This window comes from Solanum dulcamara, chromosome 5, assembly GCF_947179165.1.
Source record: "Solanum dulcamara chromosome 5, daSolDulc1.2, whole genome shotgun sequence".
NCBI classification, from domain to species: Eukaryota; Viridiplantae; Streptophyta; class Magnoliopsida; order Solanales; family Solanaceae; genus Solanum; species Solanum dulcamara.
This window is the reverse complement of record NC_077241.1, coordinates 51,234,447-51,248,982: the sequence shown is the minus strand read 5'-3', so window position 1 is coordinate 51,248,982 and position 14,536 is coordinate 51,234,447. Positions and strand designations below refer to the sequence as shown.

At 32.9% G+C, this 14,536-nt stretch overlaps 1 pseudogene; it reads right to left on the bottom strand.

Annotated features, from left to right (window-relative positions):
• Positions 1–6,116: 6,116 nt before the first annotated feature.
• Positions 6,117–11,323, bottom strand: LOC129890588 (uncharacterized; annotated as a pseudogene).
• Between the last annotated feature and the right edge of the window lie 3,213 nt (positions 11,324–14,536).

The following is a 14,536-nucleotide window of genomic DNA, read 5'->3' as shown; positions in this document are numbered from 1 at the left end:
GGAAAGAGGGACCTAACAATAAATAAAATAATTATAAAGAAACATCTAAAAATTTAATGGAATATATTGATGTTATTGATGATGTTAAATGGACGACAATTTATGTCATGAATGATTTCAAATGTATCTAGATCTTTCCATGGTAGGTAAGATGAGTTATTTTTAACAGAATACTCTTTTTCGAAGCTGTGTTTAAATAAGATAAATTCCTTATTAGGATTTGGTTTCTTCATAAGAATTGTAGATATGGAAGTCTAGTTTCATATCGTTCAAGCATCAACCAATTTGGATCATCCTACAGTGAGATATGAATTTGCTTCTATAAACACTCAATTTCTTCACAACACTATATCTTGCAAAGATTAATTTATTTGATCTACTTATACTCCGAATATTAAGATATGTTCTTCATGAAAGTTGTAGGTAATGATGTTGTGGTTACGAAAAAATTTGAATCACCTAATTTGGACCAACCTATGAAAAGTTATGCCCAAAATACAGAGGCTATATTATTTTCGTCGAGAATTGAAATACCGACATACAATATTTTGGGGGTTGTTACAATATCTCCCCCTTGGGATCATTCATCCTCGAATGAAGATGAAAATAGGAGACATAAAGAATGAATATCATCAATACATCAATTTCTCAAAAACTCCGATACTCAAATGGTCAATGACTCAAACTCAAGAATAAACATCAACTCAAAGGTAGAAGTAAGGAATATTACCTTGAATATCATCATCAGAAGGCACAAATAGATGAGGATAGTTAGCCTTCATATCTTCTTCAGCTTCCCATGTAGCCTCTTCAATAAATTGATTTCGCCATAGGACTTTGACAGATGCCACTTCCTTAGTTCTTAATTTGCGAACCTGACGATCAAGAATTTGAACTAGAATCTCTTCATAACTCAAACTCTCTTTCACCCCAATGCTCTCAGCTGGGACAACAAGTGAAAGATCTCCCAAACACTTCTTAAGCATAGAGATGTAAAACACGGGATGAATAGCAGCTAATTCTGGGGGCAACTCCAATTCATAGGCTACATTACCTACCCTCTTCATAATCTGATAAGGACCAATGTAGCGGGGACTAAGCTTCCCTTTCTTTCCAAATCTCATCACACCCTTCATGGGTGAAACTTTCAAGTATACCCAATCGTACACTTCGAACTCCAAATCTCTTCTTCTAACATCAGTGTAGGATTTTTGGCGACTTTGAGCAGTCCTCAACCTTTCTTGTATGGTTTTCACCTTCTCCATAGCTTGGTGAACCAAGTATGGTCCAATCAACTCAGCTTCACCAACTTCAAACCAACTAATTGGTGATCTACATCTCCTCCCATATAGAGCTTCATAAGGAGCCATTTGAATACTCGAATGGAAACTATTATTGTATGCAAACTCAATAAGAGGTAAATGATCATCCCAATTACCTCTAAAGTCAATGACTTAGGCTCTTAACATATCATCCAAAGTTTGTATCGTACGCTCTGCCTGGCCATCTATTTGCCGATGAAAAGCAGTACTCAGGTTCACTCTTGAACCCAAACCCTTCTGAAATGACTTCCAAAACTGAGAAGTAAATTGAGCTCCCCTATCAGAGATGATAGACAAAGGAACTCCATTCAGTCTAACAATCTCTCTAAGATACAGTTTGGCATAATCCTCTGCAGTGTTCGTAGTCTTAACCGGCAAGAAATAGGCTGATTTGGTCATCCTATCTACAATCATCCAAATAGAGTTATGTTGTTTGCGGGTTCGTGGTAAACCAGTAATGAAGTCCATATTGATCATTTCCCACTTCCATTCCGGGATCTCTATATTCTGAGCCACTCCACAAGGCCTTTGGTGCTCAACTTTAACTTGTTGGCAATTCGGGCACTTGGACACAAACTCTGCTATATCTCTCTTCATTCATCTCCACCAGTATACTTCTATTAAGTTATGATACATCTTTGTTGAACCTGGATGGATGGAATACTTAGAATTATGGGCTTCTTTCATGATTCTCTCCCGAATACCATCAACACTTGGAACACATAATCTTTCTTGATATCTCAACACTCCATCTCCCCCTTTGGTAAAAGCCATTACCTTCTGCTTGTGAACCTTATCCTTCAGTTGAAGAAGAATGGGATCTTGATCTTGCTTTTATTTCACCTCTGCAACTAGAGATGATTCAACTCTATTTCGTACTATTATACCCCCCTCACTAGAGTCAATAAGTTGAACTCCCAAACACGCAAGTCTATACACTTCCTTTGCCAACTCCTTCTTTTCTTCTTCTACATGGGTTGTACTCCCCATAGACAACCTGCTAAGAGCATCAGCAACTATATTTGCTTTACCTGGGTGGTAGAGAATGCTCATGTCATAATCTTTGAGCAACTCTAGCCATCTTCTCTGCCTCAAATTCAGCTCCTTCTGGCTGAATACATACTGTAAGCTCTTATGGTCTGTGAACACATCCACATGTACACTATAAAGATAGTGACGCCAGATCTTAAGAGCAAATACCACAGCTGCCAACTCAAGGTCATGAGTGGGGTAGTTTCTCTCATGAGTCTTAAGCTGCCTGGAGGCATAGGCAATGACCTCACCTTTCTGCATCAATACACATCCCAACCCAACTCTTGAAGCATCACAATAGATTACAAAACCATCCGTTCCTTCGGGTAGGGATAGTACTGGAGCAATAGTCAATCTAGCTTTCAACTCTTGAAAACTTTTCTCACAAGAATCAGACCATTGAAACTTAGCCTTCTTCTGAGTCAGCTTAGTCAATGGTGAGGATATGGATGAAAATCCCTCAAAAAACCTCCTGTAGTAACCAGCTAAACCTAAGAAACTCTTTATGTCAGTTAGAGAGGTAGGTCGGGGCCAGTTCTTAACTGCCTCAATCTTTTGAGTATCAACTTGGATTCCATCTGCAGATATAATATGGCCTAGGAATGCTACAGACTCAAGCCAAAACTCACACTTTGAAAACTTAGCATACAACTCCTCCTCCTTAAGAGTTTGAAGGACAATCCTAAGGTGATTAACATGCTCACTCTTACTTCTAGAGTAGACCAAAATATCATCGATGAAAACAATTACAAACGTATCTAGGTATGGCTTGAATACTCAGTTCATGAGGTCCATAAAAGCTGCTGGAGCATTTGTTAATCCAAAGGACATAACAAGAAACTCAAAATGACCATAGTGGGTTCAAAAAGCCGTCTTCGGGATGTCATATTCTCTCACTTTCAATTGGTGATAGCCTGATCTGAGGTTTATCTTAGAGAAGCATGTGGCACCCTGAAGTTGGTTAAATAAATCATCTATTCTGGGGAGAAGATACTTGTTCTTTATGGTGACCTTTTTTAGTTGTCGATAATCAATACACATTCTAAGGGACCCATCTTTCTTTTACACGAATAAGACAGAAGTGCCCCAAAGTGAGACACTTGGCCTAATAAACCCCTTATCTAGGAGGTCTTTCAGTTGTTCTTTCAACTTTTTCAACTCAGCAGGAGCCATCCTATAAGGAGGAATGGAGATAGGTTGTGTATCAGGAAGGACATCAATACCAAAGTCTATCTCTCTATCAGGAGGGATTCCAGGTAGATCCTCAGGAAAGACTTCAGGAAACTCATTCACAATGGGAACTGACTCAAGAGATGGAGTCTGATCATTAATATTTTTGACTCGGACTATATGATATATACATCCCTTAGAGATTAATTTTCTGGCCTTAAGGTAGGAAATAAATTTACCCCTAGGCACTACAGAATTCCCCTTCCACTCTAAGATAGGCTCGTTTGGAAATTGAAACTTGATAATTTGGGTCCTACAATCAACTGAAGCATAACAAGAATAAAGCCAGTCCATGCCAAGAATCACATCAAAATCAACCATGTCTAACTCAACTAAGTCAGCCATGGTATCCCTATGATAGATTGACACAGTATAATTTCTATAGACCCTCTCAGCTAAGATAGACTCACCAACAGGAGTAGACACGCTGAAAGGCTCAAGAAGACACTCAGGAAGGATCTCAAATTTACTAGCCAAGTAAGGAGTCACAAAAGATAACGTAGCACCCGGATCAAGTAAGGCATACACATTAAAAGAAAGGACTCGGAGCATACCAGTAACAACATCGGGTGCATTCTTTTGGTCTTGGCGACTACCCATAGCATACAGACGGTTGGTTCCCCCACCTGCACTTGAATCTGCACCTCTATGATTACCTCTATTCTGTGGAGCTACAGAAGAAAACTGAGCTCTACTACTTCCATCTCCCTGTCTCTTTGAAGGACACTCATTCTGGAAGTGACCTATCTTTCCACATCCGTAGCAAGCATTGGTGCCCACACGACACTCTCCCAAATGGAGCCTCCCACATCTAACACATAGTGGTTTTCTTCTAGAACCTTGAGCCACACTTAATTAGGACTGAGAACCCTGAGCTCGGAAGTTTTGGTGACTTAGCAATCTCTGATCATACCTGGTATTAGGTGTAAAAGCATTTGTTGGGGAAGGTGCATAATTGGAAGACTTTTTCTGAAAGAAAGACTTTTTAACAGAATACTCTTTTTTGGAGATGCGTTTGAATAAGATAAATTCCTTATTAGGATTTGGTTGCTTCATAAGAATTGTAGATATGGAAGTCTAGTTTCATATAGTTCAAGAATCAACCAATTTGGAGTATCCTACAGTGAGATATGAATTTTCTTCTATAAATACTTAATTCCATCATAACACTATATCTTGCAAAGATTAATTTATTTGATCTACTTATACTCCAAAACTTAAGATATATTCTGCATGAACGTTGTAGGTAATGATGTTGTGGTTACTCAGAAATTTGAATCACCTAATTTGGACCAACCTATGAAAAGTTATGCCCAAAATACAAAGGCTATATTATTTTCATCGAGAATTGAAATACCGACATAAAATATTTTGGGGGTTGTTACATTTATCACCTTGCTGAACTGAAATTCTTCGAGTAATATATTTGACTGAATTATCAGCCACCAAGTTTTTTTGAGGGTGCTTAGTATGTTCTTGGAGCTTTGTTTTAATAGTATCAATGAATCCTTGACCATAAGGTTGTTTGGTTTTGGGATCATTTCTTGTTAATTTATCCCAAAATTTTTTATAATACACCCGATAGAGACAAGTTATTTTTTCTTCTGGGTATATCCCACTTCAGAAAGCCATTTATGGATTCATGGTATAGAAAACTCAATGAAAAAATATATCTGGTCGATTTTATCGAGATTGCATACATGATCAGCTAGGTTTAATTCTGTTAAAAATGGAGAAATCTTTGTCCATTCTTTATAGAAGTTAAGATAGATATACGGTAAAATCTTTACCGTGGGACCATGAAATATCCACCATCTTATGAACCAATTGGGGATTGGTCCTTCAAAAACCTTTGAACAAACCTTTATGAACTAGGTGTGTTTATGTTTATCATTGTTGTAATAGAAAACTTTGTGAAAAGCTTGGATATAATCCCAATAAGTAAGATTAATGTTCATGTTATTAACACAAACCTATCGTTTGTTTATTGTGGAGATTCCCCACTCTTCGACAAATATAATTTGTCTGATAATGACTTTTGAGAAGTGATAAACATTCTCTTCTATGGTAAAATGTTGGAAGTCAGCACTTTCTGTTTTGATCAAGATTGTTTCATAATATGTTCGAGTCTTGTATGAATCGCTTGGGAAATATAATCCCCATACCAAGTATCGCTAGAAAATCTTCTAGGGTTTATCTTGCCTCTAAATATCAGAATTTTCTAAAAGAAATATTATTTCTTTTGTGGGTACTTCTTCATAATTCTTGTTATCATCGATTTCTTTCGTTATTGTAGCAAAAGTATATTTTTGTCTTTGACTCCAAGTATGCTTTCAGTTGTCCATATAATGGACTTTTTTTTGGAATATCTTCCATATTGATGAAGAAATATCTTCCTTTTGGGTTGATGAAGAGGTTTCACCGACCCTGGAGTTTATCAAACTCTTGTTACCCATTCTTAGAACAAGAAAATTGCTAGATGATGATGAGCCATATGATGGCCTTGGTGAAGGGGCCGATCTTCCCCTGCCTCTAGCTCGAGTAGTATTTTTTCTTCTGATTATAGACCATGGTGGGTCTTCCATATCTGCAAATATAAACCATTAATGATATTCAAAGAAATCATCTATATCAAGATAGTAAGGACCTTCATCGTCCTCATAGGAATGAATGGAGAAGTGGAATAATTCCATTTCTTCTGTGATAATATTTTCTATGATTTTGTCCAAAATCTTGGTTTGAATATCTTCTCCTAAAGGGATAGCCTTTAAGATTGTTATAAGGGTTTTATCTTCAAAGAAAGCTGTGAAATAATGCATGATTAATTTGTCAGGTATTCTCTAGATAAGAAGTCTGTTAAAGAATTATCAATTCCCTTTTTATACTGAATATCAAAGTCGAATGGGGCTAACTGAGCCTGCTACCTAGCAAATATTAATTTTGAAGCATCATGCTTAAAATCTTTATCAAACATATATTTTACCGATTGGACGTCTGTTTTAATCTGGAATCATTGATTATATAAATCATCTTGAAATTTTAAAACACATTTAACTATACACAACATTTCATGGGCCACTGTTGCATATTTGCATTAGGCCTCGGTCCATTTACCTGAATGGAATCTTATAAGATATTCATTTTTATCGTTGGGATTTACTTGTTTGAGTATTCCTCCATAACCAATATTAGAAGTATCAGTTTCGATAATATTTGTCCAAGCTAGGTTAGCCGGTGTTAAGCAAGGTAAGGATTTAGCCCACTATTTAACTGATTTAACGAGTTCTGTTAGACTATCAGTCTAAGGGAGTTTATGATTCTTTTTTAACCTTTCATATAATGGTGATAAATCTCTAGGCAGATTTTTGTAAAATGGAGAAATATAATTTAAACTTCCCAAAAATCTTTGAAGCATAGTTCTATCCATGATTATATCAAGAAATTTTGAAGCAAAATCAATTGACCATTTAATAGGTGTGATTTTACCTTGACAAATATTATGTCCAAGAAATCTAACTTCCATTTGAAATAGACTCATTTTGGGTCTAGATATAACCAAACCATTTTGTATCACAATTCTTTTGAAGATATCAAGATGTTTAATATAAGTTTCAAATGTCTTTGATAGACTAAATTATCATCAATATAAACAATGATAAAATCAAGATAGGGATTAAAAATATCATTCATTATTTTCTGGAATTCAGATGGGCATTTTTTAACCCAAAAGGCATTACGTTCCATTCATATCGCCCAAAATGAACATTAAAAATAGTTTTATAAGTATGCTTTTTAAAAATCTAAATTTGCCAATATCCTAATTTCAAGTCGAATTTTGAGAAAATATTGGCGTCATATAATCTAGATAATAAATCTCTTTTATTTGAAATAGGATATCTAATCCATTTTAAATACTTGTTTAATGGTTTGTAATTTATTACTAACCTAGACATACAACGTTCTTTTTCTGCAGTATTATTAACATAAAAGGTCGTACAAGACCATGGTGACTTGGAGGGTTTAATCAAACCCTTTTGTAAAATATTATCAATTTCTTTCTTACAAAATTCCACTAACTCACTATTCATCTGATAGGGATTAGACTTAGTAGAAATATTTTCTTCACTGAAATTGTCTTCATATGGAAGAGTGACAATATGCTTTTTTCTATTCCAGAAAGCACTAGGATGATCAGCACAAATATCAATTGCTAATTATTTAGAAATTAATTTAATTTTTTCTTGTACCTTAGTAGGTTTTAATGTATCCAGAATATTTAAACTGTAAATTTCCAGTTGTAAAGAATTAACATGCTTTTATTTCATATCAATTAAAGCATTAATATCTCTAGTAACTGGTTCAGTTATAAACGAAAAAGAGATATCCTTATTTTTATAACTAGCTATAAATCCTTTGAAATCTATCTTAGAAAAAGGATATATAGTATTAATAAAAGGAGTTTCAAGTATAATTGGAGGATGCATTTGATCTTTCACCAATAAGAAGAAATGAGGAATACAGACTTTATTATGACAGATATATGTATTAGATAGTTTATACTTTATATCTAAGGCATGACCGAATGCAGATTTAACCGCATGTGTTGTTTTTTCAAAATATCTGATAGGAATTAATCCTTTTTGAATACAACTAACATCTTCTCCGCTGTCAATCATAGTTGTGTTAGTAATAGTAAACTCATTATTAATCAAAATGGTATATTTAATATACCATCTATGAGCAGTTACAATCTGTAACATCCCTAAAAATGAATTATGTTTAAGAGTTTCAATTTCGTCTATCTTTTCATCTTCATCAAGAACACCCTTTCCTTTATCAGTAGAAGGTGGTGATACTATATGATCAAGGTTTTCTAATTGAGAAATCCGATGATTATGAATAATTTGACTTTGTTTGAGAGATTTAATCTCTTGTTTAAGATTTTCAACTTCAAATTTCAAATCATCCAAAGAAGTATCTCTTACAGTGGTATTAGTCTTTGTATCAAGACGAGCCAAAACTTCTATTAGAGAGTATGGTTTTAAATCAATATCAATTTAAGTTTTAGTTTTATTAGACTGGGAAATGGTTGCAGAAGCCATAGTAATGATTTTGCTCCTAGTTTGTTCATCAGAAATTTCTTTCAGTAGTTCAATCACATTATCAGAAGTGATAATATGCATATTCAAATCTTGAAATTGAGACTGTAGTTTATAAAACTCATCAGTTTTGCAAGGAAAATTATTACCTGTGCAATTAATACCACATTTAGGAGAAACTTCATTCTCAGTATCAGAAAAATCATTAAGTGCAACTTCACTTTCAGATTCTTCAGTACTTGATTCGAATTCAGAGGAAAAATCTAATTCTGAACCCGAGGTGTATAATAAACCATAAATTTTATCATGAATATCTTCAGCAAGGTTTAAGCTTTTTAGTTTTTGTAATTTATAATTTGGAGCAATATACCCATATTGACCACACTCGTAGCATTTTATTTTGCTAAGATCTCTTTTAGAATAATTTTTTATAAATCTAGAAGATTTACGGTGAGTTCTTTTTGCCTCACACTTTTCCTTATTCCGGCGATACTTATAGGGTCTATCTTCTCTAGAACGATGATGTTTTTTGAATTTTTTACCCAATTTATGAGAAGGGCCTACAACAGCAAATAGAGTACAAAAATCTCCTAATTGAGACTTTTCTATTTTGCTTTTTGCTTTTAATTGCTGAGCTAATTTAAGCTCATTGCATAGATTTAATCCGTCTTGAGTGCAAGTGTCAATTAACTGGCCATAAGTGAAGACATCATAAGGAATAGCAGAATGAGTTCCTCATTGAGTTTTTTGAACTCTTTCTGCAAATAAAGGAGGAAGGCCATCTATAAACTTAGTCTTCCAATGAATATTATTACTTTCGGGCAAGTCCATTACTCGACTTAAAAAGGTGTCTTTATACCACCTAAATTCACCTAAATGTCTACAACGGAGTCCATTTAGAAGTGTTCTAAGAATCTCATTTTGGTTGGTAAATCTACCATTTAAGTGTTCTAATATGGTTAGAACCAAAGTATAAACAACATCTTGTCGAACATTCTCGACTGATCTTTGAGATATTCCTTCTTTGGAGACGACTGCCTCTGTTGTTACTTCTCTTTTTATTGAAGAAGTGATAGTCGTATGAGCTTCAGTTGTTAAACAATTATCCCACCAACCTCGTAATTGGCCTATAAATCCTGCCACTATCATTTTACAAGTGGTATTGTCATTATTGTGATTTGTAGATTTACAAATGGTAGCGTACATTAACATTCTATATTGAAGAATGAAGACTTGTCTATCAGTTAAGCCTTCAACATTCCATTCATAAATTTGATCACCACTATAAGATATGTTGGTTTGGATCCAATCTTTTTCCTCTATGAGAACATTTTGAGGAGTAGGGCGAGGATAATAATAGGTTAGCATAGAAGGTTTAGTAGCATATCTGCTACTGGATTTAAACTTAGAATTCATTTTAGTGCCTTTGGATCGAAATGGCTTAAGTTCAAAAATATCATCCTCAATTGGAGGGTTGGCTATCATGCCAATAGGTTTAGCATTTAAGTTTGCTAATTTCTTTTCAAGAAGTGCTTCTAAATTGGTTAATGACTTAGATTTGAACTCCTTTACCTCTATTGGACGCTGGATATGAGTAGGAGTCTGAAAGATGACCTAATTTTCCGACGTGGAAGCTATATCAGAAGGTTGGTTTCGACTTAAGATTTTTACTAGCAAGATTAATTGCTCAAGTTTAGCATCAAGAGAACTAATGTGTTCAACCATGACCTTAACATAAAGACTCAAATAATTATTTTGAGCAATCAAATTATTAATTTCCTTTATGCTAATTTTTGCGACATCATTTTCAATAAAATTTTAAAAAGCCAAAAAGGTGAGGCCTGTATTATTAGGAAATATAAAAGGGTTTTGGGGCGGGTAAATAGCCTTAATTGTAAAACTCAATTCGTTAGTTTTAACAGTAGTTCTACTAGCATATTTTTCAAAAATTTCAAGTTGATAAATAGTCTGCACATCTATTTTAGGAATCGTCCAAGTGTTTAATAAATTTTGGTTAACAGGTAAATCTATCTGTTTTTTTAACATATTTTTAATTATTTTTTGTTTTTTAAACCAATCCATAATAAACAATTTAAGCAAAAAGTGTTAAATAATAACATTCAATAAATTATTAGAATACTTCCATGGCTCTGATACCAAGTGTTGAGCAGGACCTTAGGGGTTATTGGAATTTATTTTACATAGTCTGGTAATTTTATAAAGTCAAATATATTTTATGTAAGCCGCGAATTAACCGTCTAAAACCCAACCGGGAACATCCCTAGGCGATTTCATCAGCCACACAGGACTTGCCAATGAAATCACAAGGTTTTTAACCCGTTAATTCATTACTAACCATGTAGGAAATACCCCTTTTAGGGCTTATCAATGCCATGGTTTAAGCTTAGTTTACTATAAAATTATTTTAACTTTAACCTGACCAAAACCTTAACCCACTAAAGAAAAGCTCTTATTTTAGAGTCATTGTCATTTTATATTCTAACAATCTATATTAATTATTATTTAAAACCTAAATACTTAGCCCATCATAGGTCTAAGTTATACAAAAATAAATAAAAGAAAGAAAGAAATAAGTACCTGGATACCACCAGTTGCCTGGAGTTGTTCTTCAAACTTCATTTTTTTTATTTATATAACACTATTACAAACTATAGTAGTACAAATATAGAGAGAATTAGATACAGGGGTAAGGGAACCTGTCTAATGAATGCAGAAATGCATTCTTAAATAGAAAAGAAGATGAACAGTAAAATTTAAAAAGTCAAAAAGGTCACAGTGCCAAACAGTAATGCACAGTGCCTAAATAGTTAAAGTGTACAATAATGGCATCGTTTTCAATGCTTCAACAGTAAAATCACTGTTGACACAGTAAAGTCCATTGTGTAGCTGTCTAAATCTGTCTAAAGGGTCGCTATCATTCTTGTCTGGTTTAAAATTTCTTCTTCAGCTTTTTTGATAATATCAGGAATCTCATTAGAAGCTATGATATTCACACTTTGAGAATAAATCTTTGCAACTGAGTTTTATCAGTTAGAATATCAGAAAATTTAGAAGCAAATTCAATACTCTTGTTAATCGGGCTAATCTTACCTTTTTCAATATTATAACCTAAAAATCTGACATATAAATGAAAAGTTGATAAAAAGATTATAAGAAGCATGTTAAGTGCCATAAATGTTGTAGATTTGGTCATTATGCAAATAAGTGCAAAACTCAGGAAAAGTAGCTAATCCAAATTGGAAAAAGTCTGTTGAAACAGATGCTTCTGCAATTCTGTATGATAGATTAAAAAAGAATATCATTCTGCATGGTCTTGTACTACTTTTTATGTGAAAATGATGACCATAAGCATTCATGGCTCATCAAAATTTATCTTCAGGTTTTTAAAAGTACGAAAATTCCAACTTGATTTGTTAAATGGTGATTAATTTCGGACCCTCCAACACAATTTTACCATCACTATTTTTAGACCAGTACTCTCTTTGGATTAAAGCAACTCCCAAGATAGATGAATTAGACAAAGAAGATAGATTATTCCAGAAACTCCATTAATGAATTTTTTCTTGGAATTCTCTATCCCTTGGATTTTTAAATGGACTATTGAAGTCACAGTTGATTCAGATGGCATACCATGTATTTGGAGACTCTTTCATACAAAGTTTTGGTCAAAATTAACCTAGAAAGATCAAAATGGCAAGTTATACGTCCAGGAGTTGTTAAATGATATAGGCGAAGCCATTATTAAACATGGCAGGTTTGATAAGATTAAACTTCCCGAAGAAGAAAGCCATTTTGCCAAAGTCACCAGAAAATTACAAATTAAAAAGGGTGGATTATTGACCCAGGAAGAACTTATTGCCGCATACATTGAGCAAGTTAAAAAGGATATTCAGACCTAGTTTGGGACAAGAAATATCTTCAACAATCATAAAACTTTGTGGTAACAAACACCATTATTACATAGAAATGCTTCAGGTAATTTATAACGTAATTTCATTTTACTACCATTAGCAGATCTCAAACATTGGGTAGTTTTATGAAAAATATCTAGAAAGTATGATCCCTTCTTGCACACAATTAACATCTGCACCACTATCAAACAAAGAAACAAATTCTTTGCGAAAATTATAACCTATTTGTAGAGTAATATTAGTATAAAATTTTTGCGAAGTGATAATACTGAGTTTCTGTAAAAATTCACTGTTACCATCAAATCTAATATGTTTAATAAATCTTGGTTAACAGGTAAATCTATCTGTTCTTTTAACATATTTTTAACTATTTTTCATTTTTTAAACCAATCCATAATAAACAATTTAAGCAAAAAGTGTTAAATAACAACATTCAATAAATTATTAGAATACTTCTATGGCTCTGATACCAAGTGTTGAGCAGGACCTTAGGGGTTATTGGAATTTCTTAACATAGTCTGATAATTTTACAAAGTCAAATGGATCGCTCCATGCTTTAGGATCCTTTTTTAATCTATAATACATAATTCCAGTATATGTAGCTAAATTCTTTACAAAAGGAGAAATGTAATTTAAACTACCTAAAAATCTTTGCATTTGAGTTTTGTCAGTTAGAATATCAAAGAATTTAGAAGCTAATCTTACCTTTTTCAATATTATGACCTAAAAACCTGACACTTGTCTGAAAAATAAACATTTTTGATTTAGAAATAAGTAACCTATTTTGAATCATAATTTTCTGAAATAATTCAAGATGTTTAAAATGTGATTCAATATTTTTAGAGAATACCAAAATATCATCAATATAAACAATAATGAAATTGGTATATGGTATAAAAATATTATTCATAATTTTCTGAAATTCTGAAGGTGCATTCTTTAAACCAAATGGCATAACATTCTATTTAAATTGACCCATAGGTACATTAAAAGCAGTTTTGTACTTATCTATTTCAAAAATTTGGATTTGCTATTAACCAGATTTTAAATCAAATTTAGAGAAAATGATAGCATCATGCAGTCTATCTAATAAATCTTTTTTATTCGGAATAGAATATCTAATCTATTTTAAAACTTTATTAAGAGGTTTATAATTAATGACTAATCTAGGTAAACCTCTTTCCTGTTCAACATGCTTATTCACATACAAAGCAGTACAAGACTATGCAGAACTAGAATGTCTAATTAAATTCTTTTTCAATAAATTATCAATTTTAGTTTTGCACAATTCTAAATAATCAACATTCATTTGACAAGGTCTGACCTTTGCCAAAATATTTAATTCATCAAAAAAATCTTCATAAGGTAAAATAACAACATATTTTTTTCTACTCCAAAAAGCACTAGGATGATCATCACATATATTCAGAATAAATTGATTTTTAATAAATCTATTTTTCCCTGTAATTTAGGATTTTTCAAATCAACATCTATTTCTATAAGACTAATTTCTTATTTAATAAAATCTATCTGTTGATTTTTTAAAACACATTTATCAACAATCTGATTAATAGTCTTAGTAAATGGTCCAGTAATAAAATTCAATTGAAAATATTTATTTTTATAAGGTCCAATTGTTTTATTATTATCCCACCATTTCAAAGGGAAAATAAAATTCATAAACGGCACACCTAAAATAATAGGACAGGAAATATCTTCAACAATCATAAAATTTTGCAGTAAACAAACACTATTATTACACAGAAATGCTTTAGGTAATTTATAACGTAATTTCATTTTGCTACCATTAGCAGATCTCAAACAATGGATAGTTTTATGAAAATATCTACTTCTAAAGGCCAAACAAGGTCTAATGCTGTTTATACTCTAGTTACTATAATAATTGAACATTTTTGTGGTA